We start from the raw sequence: 12147 nt of genomic DNA, 5'->3' as shown, positions 1-12147 counted from the left end.
CTGAATGGTTACTTAGAAATGTAATATGGCTGAGTGCTTATTTAAATGAAAGCAAAGTATATGATGTATTAGCAAGTAATGATAAAAGCATTATCTTATATATGTGCTTGTGTATGTGGTGCGACCAAATGGGCAAGTGTGAAATGTACATATGTTTATGTGTACATAATGGGGCCGAATGACCAATTGTGAAAAGTGGGTATTATTAGATATTTGATGAGGCCAAAGATAGTAAAAAGTATATAAAATAAATTATGCTGAGATTATATCCGAGTTAAATCCATGAGCTTCGTCTTTGGTATTATATCCGGTTAAATCCATGAGCCTAGTCTTTGGTATTATATCCGAGTTTAAAGTCCCGTAGGCTTCGTGCTGGTGTTATGTTTGGGTTTTATACCTCGCAGGCCAAGTGTTAGTGAAATTGATAAAGTATATGACTACGAGATCCTATGCTAAGATGATAAATTGAACTCGATTACACATTAAGTGATTCGGTATGTGATATATATATATATATATATATTATGTGAGATTGATCTGACGGAATTAAGAATGTATAATGAGAAGCATATGAAAAGATGTTGTAAAATTCATATGTATATTTGTATATGTGTGCATTCAGTTATTATGTAAAGTTACAAGATAGTTTTCGATATGCTATTTAACTATGAATGTTGAAAGCAAGTATGGGTAAGAAATGATACACTAGTGAAATTTGAAAGAATTAAAGTTAATCCGGAAGCTTGTAAATACTATGTTTATATGAGTTTGAGTATAAATGGAGTAAAATGATATGTGTTTGTGCATAATCAGCCAAATAGTATTGTACTCAGAAAGTGTTATGTGATTTCGAACATATGGTTTGTTTTTAAGTTCAACTGTTTAAATTGCTTAAGACTTTCTAAGCTTATGAAAGCTTACTTTGAATGTTATGTTTCTCTGTTTATTTTTGTAGATCGTTGACTCTTATTATCGTCAGCACTTCGTCACACTATCTACTATTGTAGTAATCATGTGATTTGGACTTAGCTTATGGCATGTATAGTATAGACTATAAATAGAATGATATTTTGACTATTGTATATAAGCCATGCGAATATGGCATCTTATGGAAGTTTACTTTTATAAGTTTTGACTTCGATCTTTGTTTGTGTCTGTTAGTTATATAAATAAATGATCTTTTATTTAAGAAAAGGTTCAAAATTTTACTGTTCTGATCTTATTCCTAATTTCTGGTAACGTCTCGTCCTATTCCGGCGATGGTTACGGGATAAGGGTGTTACAATCTCTCTTTTCTTTAACAACTTATCATCTTCTAACTGTGCTGATCTGATTCGATCAAACATTACTGGCTTTATTCTTAATTCAGTCAAAAGGCTTCCATCTTGATGATACTAAGTTGTGCAAACATTGCTCGTAATTCAATCGCAGCTTTTCTACTCAGTGCGTCGGCTACTACATTAGCCTTCCTTGGATGATAGTCTATGACACAATCATAGTCTTTTAGAAGCTCTATCCAACGCCTTTTTCTCAGATTCAATTCTTTTAGCGAAAGCAGATACTTCAAACTTTTATGATCCGTATAAACATAGCACTTTTCACCATAAAGATAGTGCCCTCAAATCTTCAAGCCAAAAATTACAGCTGCTAATTCTAAATCATGAGTTGGATAGTTGCGTTCATGCGGTTTCAGTTGCAGTGAAGCATAAGCAATGACTTTCCCATTCTGCATCAGTACACATCCCAGTCCACTCAATGAAGCATCACTGTACACTACAAAATCTCTTTCTGATTCTGGTAAAGTCAACACCGGTGCCTCTGTTAACATTCGTTTTAATGCTTCAAAACTTTTCTGACATTACTCATTCCAAACAAATGGAATATTCTTCTGTAGCAGCTTGGTCATCGGTAAGGCTATCTTTGAAAATCCGTTGACGAATCTTCGATAGTAACCAGCCAATCCGAGAAAACTTCGTACCTTTGATACATTCTGTAACACTCCTAACCCGTATCCGTTGCCAGAACAGGGTTTTGAGCATTACAACCATTTACAGATCACTAAAAAAAATAATTTAAATACTTACCGATTCAATGCATCATATAAATAAATATATTACCATTCAATCAACAGTTTGACACTTGTATAAGCATCAAACAGCAACATTGTTAGTATACTTGCACATATCTCATATAAATTCAACATTGATATATATATTTTCTCGACATATTGCACTTGAGTTTAATAATAGTCTCAACTTACATAATTTCCTTATATCAACATATCAAAGATAATCATATATGTACATGTCATGAAACATATCATGCTCTTACCGTTTCTTCATAAGCATATATCATTCATTTCATTATATCAATATTTCATGCTCCATCATTTCCATATATTTTATGTATATTTATTCCGTAATAGCTTATATCAAACTTAACATAAATTATATTTCATGTACTTATACTTATTTCGTTTATCTATCTTCATAATTATTTCATATAACCATTCATCATCGATACATATTACTTGAATATCAATTGTTCAATGATGTTAGAGCGTCTCCCATCCACGGTCTTATTTATCTTTGACATGATGCCATAGTGTCTTTCAACTATGGTCTTACTCATTTTCATCATGTTGCCATGGTATCTTTCAACCATGGTCTTGTTTATTTCATATCACGCTTGCCATGGTATCTTTCAACCATGGTCTTACACATTTCATATCAGTTGCCATGGTATCTTTCAACCATGGTCTTGCACATTTCATATCAGTTGCCATGGTATCTTTCAACCATGGTCTTACACATTTCATATCAGTCTGCCATGGTATCTTTCAACCATGGTCTTACACATTTCATATCGAGAGCACACTCCATGAACCTCATCCTTACAAAGGGATTACCAATCCAAGCTAAATCCCTATAATATAAACTCATAGAGTATTGTCGATTATCACCCAAAGCTAAATCCCTGCAATGACAATTACTCTAATGAGCTTGGATCTGAATTACCAGTCCAGGCTAAATTCAGACCTAATTCGGATTACCCGTCTGGGCTAAATCCATTTTACACATATTCTTCGGGAGGGCTATATCAGAATAGGATCACCTGTCCGGGCTAGATCTTTTTTACCGTCAATTCCTTTTCAGAGATCCATCGAATTTTCCTTTCATTCAACTGGGATTTATTTTCAATTTATATCGAGTATTATCAATATTTCATCAAATATCATGAATTGAACATTCAAATCATATTTTCATCACATAACCACATATTTCAAGTATTTAAAATACAATTCAAGTTACACAAACTTACCTCATTGCTTGTTTGTGTTTATAATTTCATTAATCCAATATCTTTTCTTTTCCACGATCAAGTCTCATATTTGAGTCGTCCGGATCTTTATAAATAAATTTGATCATCATTTTCATTCATTTCATCTTCTAATGCATTTAATTAATGCTCTAGGCAAAATTATCATTTTGCCCCTAAACTTTTAATTAATGACGATTTCGTCTTTAGGGTCAGGAAAATAAAATTCTTAAAATTTAATCCTTATTTCCAGCTATTATTCTCATATATATTGATAACAGTCCATGAATTCTATAAAATATCAGAATTTTCCATAATTTCAACACTTTTCAATTTAATCCTAAAACATGTTTTCCCGATCTTGAACTAAATTAATAATTTCATTCAATTTTTAATTTAAATAATAAAATAATCCATTTCATGCAATTTGGTCATTTCTGACATTTTTACAAAATTACCCATAAAGTTTTACTTTTATTCAATTTAGTCCCTAAGCCTAAAATATGCAAATTAGCCATGCTTAATGAATATTCATATATGTTTTCCTCCTCCTCTCCATTCCACATCCTTGATGTATGTAGCACACTTGTAAGTAACATTATCTATAATCTTTATTATTTACTTTTATGAATATTCAAGCTGTCCATCTGTGTCATAGTCACTAAATTATTTATATCTGGAGCTATAGGACTCCAAATTAAGATCCACTAATTTTTCCTGAAACTAGACTCATATATCTTCTTACCATAAAATTTTAAGAATTTTTGGTTTGGTCAATAAGTACAGTTTATTCTTTAAAGTTACCCCTATTCTGCTGTCTGACAGTTGTGACCCTTCTTCACTAAAAATTAATTATCTCCTTGTACAGAATTCGAATGATGTTCATATTTGTTTCTATTGAAAATGTACTCATTCAGGATTCTAAACATATAAATTTAAGCCCCTAATTATTTTTATCCAATTTTTTTTATGATTTTACAAATTCAGAACAGGGCAACCCGAAATCATTCTGACCTTGTCTCACAAAATTCATCATATCTCATGATTTAGAATTCCATTGCTTACATAATTTCTTCTATAAGAAACTATACTTAATAAGATTTAATTTCATATTTTATTCATCCTATAATTAGATTTATACAATTTTTGATGATTTTTCAAAGTTAGACTACTGTTGCTGTCCAAAACTGTTTTAATACAAGATATTAATTACCATGTTATAACATCCTTATTTTCTTTTTCTACACCATTTCTCATCACTTTCTCTTATTTTTTCTTCACTAACATATCAAGAACATAGGACCTTATGTAAGAAAACTCTACTATAACATTATTTCCATGCTTTATCAATAATAACAAACTTAAAAACTTATTGAAATCTTGATGTACTTACCTTTTCTTATTGACTTCAATTTTTAACTTGATTTTTCTCTCTCCTCCAGCTTCGATTTCTTGAATCCAACGTGATATTCTTGCTCCCCATCATCTCCTTGCTATCTTTCTCTCTTGATGGCTATGGAAATTCTTTCAATTTTTAGGTGAAAATAATGAATTTTTGGTGGAAGGACTAAATTGTAAAGAAAGCAAACTTCTTTTCTTCTTCTTATCTTACGTTAGTTTGCATGGGAAAGGAAATGTGTTGATAATTCTTTATTTTTCCTTCCTTTTATACTAAATAAATAATAATAATAAACATCTCATAAAATATTAATAAAATAATATTTATCTAATGAATTAATTTAAAATATCATCAACATAATCATTATATTCTAGAATTCTCTCTCTTACTAATTGACCATTTTGCCCTTCATGATCTTTTAGAATTCCATCCTTGAGTCATCACTTAATTTGGTAAAAATGAAATTTAGTCCCTCATAATTTTTTACCTATTCAATTTGGTCCTAATTCATCATTTTTTCTTGGTTTCTAGATCATTCCACCCTTAAAATATTTGCACCATTAGTCCTTCAACTTTTTTATATTTACCTTGAACCCCTTAAATTTTGAGTATTTACTCTTGTGCAACAAGACTTTTCTCATCTTTGCGATTTAGTCCTTTCTTGAATTAATATATCATAATATACTTCTCAATATTGACATCACTCAAAAATTCCCTTTTTGTCACTTTATTTCCTTATTTTACTATATCACGGATAATATTTTACTGTAAAAATTTTCGGGGTATTACACATTCTTAGGAACTTTCCACTGAATAACTGCTTCAATCTTCTTTGGATCCACTCTAATTTCATCCGCTGATACGACATGACCAAGAAACACAACTTCTGATAACCAGAATTCACACTTGCTCAATTTTCCGTACAATTGCTTTTCTCGTAGTATTTGCAAAACAATCTGGAGATGTTGCTCATGATCTTTTTCTGACTTGGAATACACCAAAATGTCGTCGATAAAAACTACTACGAACTGATCCAAGTATGGCTGAAAAATCCGATTCATAAGATCCATAAAAGCAGCAGGGACATTTGTCAGTCCAAATGGCATCACTAAAAATTCATAATGCCCATACCTCGTATGGAATGCCGTCTTCAATATGTCGCACTCTTTTACTTTCAACTGATAGTATCCCGACCTCAGATCAATCTTTGAAAATACGGAAGCTCCTTTCAGTTGATCAAACAAATCATCTATTCGGGGAAGTGGATACTTGTTCTTGACAGTCACTTTGTTGAGTTGTCGATAATCAATGCACAACCGCATCGACCCATCTTTCTTCTTAACAAATAACATTGGAGCTCCCCATGGTGATGTACTAGGTCGTATAAAACCTCTGTCCAATAAGTCTTGCAACTGTACTTTTAATTCCTTTAGCTCAGTAGGTGCCATACGGTACGGAGGTATCGATACCAGATCTCAGACTGGTAGACTTCAATCACAAATTCTACCTCTCGATCGGGGGTAATCCGTAATTCCTCGGGAATACATCGAAAATTCACATACAAATCCGAATTTTACTACATCGACTTTCAACCGAATCCGAATTAATCATATATGCTAAGAAAGCATTACAACCTCGATGAAGAAGCTTGCTAGCTTTAATGGTCAAACAATACGAATTGATCCACTAGTCCGAATACCATTTACTTCAATTCTATCTTCACTTTCATTCTGAACAATAAACTTCTTCTTATAACAGTCTAAAATCACTCCATATTCTGATAACCAGTCCATTCCCAAAATAACATCAAAGTCGCCAAATGGCATAATCAACAGATCAACAGGGAATATTCTATCTTGAATCATTAACGAACATCTTCGACATATATGGTTCACTAAAGTAGTTTGTCCTAGTGGACTAGACACTTCTATCATAACTTTAGACAATTCAGACTCTAATTTTTTTGTTTCAACTACTTTCGTATTAGCATATGAATGTGATGACCCAGGGTCTATTAAAGCATAAACGGGTGCTGAATTCAATAAGAATATACCTATCACCATATCGTGAGCATCTTTCTCTTCTCGAGTCCTCACAACATACGCTCGAGCTGGAGCTCTAGCTTCAGATTGTTGTGTAGCACTCTCACTAGTTCTTCTAGTACCACCTCTAGCAAACGAACTACTTCGGCCCGATCCCGACCTCCGGAAGCAAATTCAGATCTTTGCACTACTGTCGGTGTTGTTCCATATATCTTTGGGCAATCTTTAATAAAGTGATCGGTAGCTCCACAACGGAAACAACCTTCACCAACTTTCTACACTCCTCTTTGTGTCGGTTTCCACAATGCTCACATATTGGAATTTCAGTATTCTGAACTGGACTTCGGATACTGCCAATAGACACAGTAGTTTGTCTTTTCCGACCTCGATCACTCCTTTCCGATCGAGAACTAAATCTCCAATTACCTCGTGATTCCTTTGATCGCTTGGTGCGGACTTGAACTAACCATTCCGGACGTTTTTCGGTCGAACGAGCAACTTCGACTTTTATCCCTTCCAAGAATTTGTTCAATCATCTTAGCTCTTTCCATTAAATCCAAAACTCGGTGATTCTAAGAGGCATCAATCGTAGTCTAAATTCATCACGTAATCTTCTTAAAAATCTTTTACATCGGTCGGCTTCAGTCGGTACAAACTCAGTGGCATATCTGCTCAATCTCAGAAATTCTCGTTCATAATCCACTATGAGCATCTCACCTTGTTTCAGTGTTAAGAACTCTTGTCTTTTGTCCTCTATGTACATTTCTCCCAAATACTTCTTTTAAAACTTTTTTTGAAAGAAGTCCCAACTTATCTGTTCCTCAAGTACATTCTGAATCACTGATTCCCACCATACGAAAGCTTCATCTTGCAGTAATGAGACAAAACACACTAAGCTTTCTTGCGGTGTACATTCAAGTTGCTTCAGAACTTTCTTTGTAGTCTTTAACCAATTTTCAGCAATAGTCGAATCAATTCCCTTCGCACCCAAAAATTCTGTAGCTCCATATTTTCTCAATTCTTTAATTGGAGCTCTTCGGGTAATAGGGATAGAGGACGTAGAAGGCATAGTTCTTACCGCTTTTTGAAGGGCATCGGCGATTATTCTAAAGACTTCAGTATTATCACTTCCAACATTCGGTTGATTTCCTACCGGATTCACACTTGGAGTTGCAGACTTTGATTCATTCACATTATACGGTTCATCATCTTCACTATACATCTCTTGATCAGTATCCTCAATGCTTTTATTAGACATTATTAATGCTATAAAACGAAAATATTCAACAAACATATCAGCATCCAATCCCAACTCAAATTTGACTCAATAATGGCATGTACCTCTAGATTCACATTGACATTCGATTTAGTCCTAAAACCGACTAAACCTAATTAGCTCTGATACCAATCAAGCTTGTAACGTCCCCCTATCCGAGACCGTCGCCGGAGTCGAGCAGGAGACATTACAAAACTTATCTTAGCACTTAAACAGTTTTCGTAGTAAACTATCCATCTGCGTCACGGTCGCTAAAAAAAATCATATCTCGAGTTACGAAACTCGAAATCTAATTCCGTAAATTTTCTCTGAAACTAGACTCATATATCTACTTACTAACTTTTTTCTAGAATTTTTGGTCAGGCCAATTAGTACAGTTTATTAGAAAAAGTCTCCCCTGTTTCAGGGTTCAGCTACTCTGACCCTTATGCACTACGAATCAAATTTATTCCTGTACAGATATCCAATGACTATGCCATTTATTTCAATTAAAAATAGACTCAATAAGGAATCCATAAAAATAAAGTTTGAGTCATAATTCTTAATACACAATTTATGGTGAATTTCTAAAGTGAGAACAGGGAATCCAAAAATTGTTCTAACCTGTTTCACCAAAACGTAAATATATCATAAAATACAACTCTTTTACCTATTTTATTTCTTTCATATAAAAATAGATTCATTAAGATTCAATTAAAATTTTATTCATTATCTAATTCACTTTATACTATTTTTTGTATATTTTCAAAGTTGGACTACCGCTACTGTCCAAATCTGTTTTAGTATAAAATGTTGATAACTAAGTTTATAACATCTTCATTTCTTCTCTCTACAATATTTACCAACACTTCCTCTTATTACTCTTCACTAACATATCAAAACATACCATACTTAAGGTTTTGGTAGCATTTACAAAACATACCAAAATATCACTTAACAACTTAGATACTTTCAAAATGACCAAAAGACATCCTAGGTACAATGCCATTTTCCAAAAAGATAGAAACTTCACCAAATTGAGTTTGGGGAACGGCTTGTATCTTTGAGTTCTTATACTTTCAGACCTAGCCTCACAAGACGAAACAAACCGCTGAGAATACTCTCAGTGGGATTTCTATAAACAATAGCTTAATCAACTTTAAAACATGATAATTCAAACACATTATTGCTATTATTCAATATCAATCAAGACTTTAATAACCTTTACTTTATTTACCCTTATTAACATAACTCGGACAATCGATTTAATACACGGATCCAACCCACACTCGGGATAAGCACATAGTGCTTCATCGAATAAATCTGAACTTTAACATTATAGTACACAAAGTACTTCATCGGAACAAATCCGAAACTTTAATGATGAGTCGACACATAGTGTCTCATCGACTCAATGTCGAATATCCCAATACTTCCAATTCCTATGACATGTCAACTATATCCGACTAGCCCGACATCGTTAATAGGGTATTCAAAATCACATTCATTTCAATATGGTAAAAATACTTACCTCATTCACATTTTCATTCAATATAAATATCAAATATAGCAATAACGATTAAGCTCGGTTTATAGAAATACAAACCATTATTTATCGAATTTAATCGATATCTTCGCTCACTTTCTCTTTCCCTTCTTTGATGACGTTTCCGTGCTACGTTTGCTACTAACAATCATATAATTAAAATCATCAATATATTAATTCATAAAACACATTTTCACTTTTTACCAAACTTTTACAAAATTCCAATTTCGTCCTTTTCCATTACTAATCTTTTTTTCTTTAACTTAAGCTTCATATTCTCTTTTAATCAACTCATTAACAATTTCTAACTCATAAAATTCATTATAAAACATAAATTTTGAGCTCTATTCAACTTAGTCCCTATTTAAACCTAACTTAGAAATTCCTTTAACTAATCACTTCTAACTTCAATTTCTATCAATTTAACCCATAAAATCTCAATTTATTCAACTAAATCAATATCTAAAAATTCTCTATTTTTCTTCATTTTAACCTCATACATGTAGAACTTTGAATTAAGCATCCATAAACATAAAAATCATAAGAAAATGAGCTAAAACAACTTACCGATCAAACTTTAGGGCCTTAATCCTCAAATTTCCCTTTTTTATTTCTTTCTTTCTTTCCTTCTTTCTTTCTCACGTTTGCTCTCTGTTAGTCTTTCTATCTTTCTTTCTTTCTTTCTTTCTCACGTTTGCTTTCTGTAACTTTTCTATTCTTTGCTCATTATTCTTTATTCATTATACTATATTATATTATTATTAACCTATAATAAATATAAAATTAACATGTGTAATAGCTATAACATAAAATATCTTATAGCTATTACACATGTATGTACCAACTATTACACATGTTATATCATACATTCACACACATGGCACTTAGGGTCTAATTGCTAGATTAGTCCCTTTTACTTCTTTAATCTATAATTAAACTTTTATTCCTTATGCAATCTAGCCCTTTAAACTAAATTCAAGCTACTTCACTTAATTAAACACTAAATAACCATTTAACTATAATTCATAAATATTTCTAATAAATATTCATGAATAAATTTCACGAAAATAGTACTCAAGACTCAATTTCCGATACCGTAACTTTCAATTCATTACAGAAATAATATCTTTCTCCCATTGACTAGCTCCCACTGCTTGTTTATCTTCTTTTGCTATGAACTTATATAAAGTCAAATAAGTGGTACTGATATAGTTGAGTTTTCGGTCCCATTCCATTGAACTTTCTTTAAACTATACAACAAAAATGAAGAAGCTAATCATGGTACAAAATGCAAAAGGAAAGTCAAATGCAGCATATACAATATGATTAGTATTATTTAATGATTAGTTTAGGCTTCTACGGATTTAACCGCTGGATTTATCAGTTTTTTCAATTAACTGACTCTTGGGCTTATATGATTATATATTATAAAATATATTATATTTTATAATAATTTAAAATAATATAAAATAAATTAATTTTTTCTGCCAGTTTAATTTCGAGATTCAAAATTGATAATCGATTGAATTAACCAATTAAACCAAGATTAAAACATATTAATTGTCTCACTTAAATAAATCAAATCGAAAAAACTAAATAAGTTAATTTTTGGTTAAAATAAAAATTATTCTCTATTAAAATTTAATTTGGCAAAATAAAAAATATTAACACAACTGAAATTAAATTATAATTTTTGAGGAATAAAAATATTTTATTGATAAATTCACAAATTTTAAAACCAAAAAAAGAAAAAGAATTTTACAAAACCAAGGGAAGTCAAAGCCCGTGCCTATCAGTGATAACCCTACTTTCAAAATTAAGTGATAGTCCTGGACCTCTCTATGGGTGGCCTGTTAGACTTGGCCGTTGGCTTGCTTGGTTCCACATTATGAGAATAAAAAGGAAATTGAGCTGTTGAAATCCCCTCTTAAAAAAAAAATTATGGATTATTTCTTATAATTTCCTCATTTAAACACGCTTTTGATATATTGTTTTAATATATTGTAAATGCTAAGTGTAAAGGTAAGATATATTATACTTTCAAGAGAAAAGAGACGATATTATTAAAAAGAACAACCATAAATTTTGAATATAATAAACATGAAAGTATCAAAATAATATTAAAGAGGAACATTTTGTGCTTGATTATTAAAAGTCCTTTCTAGAAAATTATATGATATTTTCCATAAATATTAAAATCAAATCTTTAATTAATACATAATGATTAATATTAAAAATATATAATTATAACGTACTATAGTCCGAAACATCAATTTGATATCAAAAGAGAAATCTGAAGGATTCATTGTACACCAAAAATAAATTAAATTGTACCCAAAAAAGAGTCAATGTAAAATAAATAAAAATAAAAATTCACTAAAAATGCCAAAGGAGATTATAAATATTTCTTTGGGAACAAATTTGGCCTGTCAGCTCGTTAAGGAAAATTTCAAGCTCACAAATAGAGGGGTGAAGCTAGGATTTATGTGATGGTTGAGATAAAACTAAAAAAATTGGGGGTTGAAGTTAAAAATTTTAAATTTAAATTATTTAAATTATATATTTTTTTAACTTTGAAAGGGGTCAA

This window comes from Gossypium arboreum, chromosome 8 (genome assembly GCF_025698485.1).
Source record: "Gossypium arboreum isolate Shixiya-1 chromosome 8, ASM2569848v2, whole genome shotgun sequence".
In the NCBI taxonomy this organism is placed as follows: domain Eukaryota; kingdom Viridiplantae; phylum Streptophyta; class Magnoliopsida; order Malvales; family Malvaceae; genus Gossypium; species Gossypium arboreum.
The sequence above is the reverse complement of the archived record's forward strand: the minus strand, read 5'-3'. Positions refer to the sequence as shown.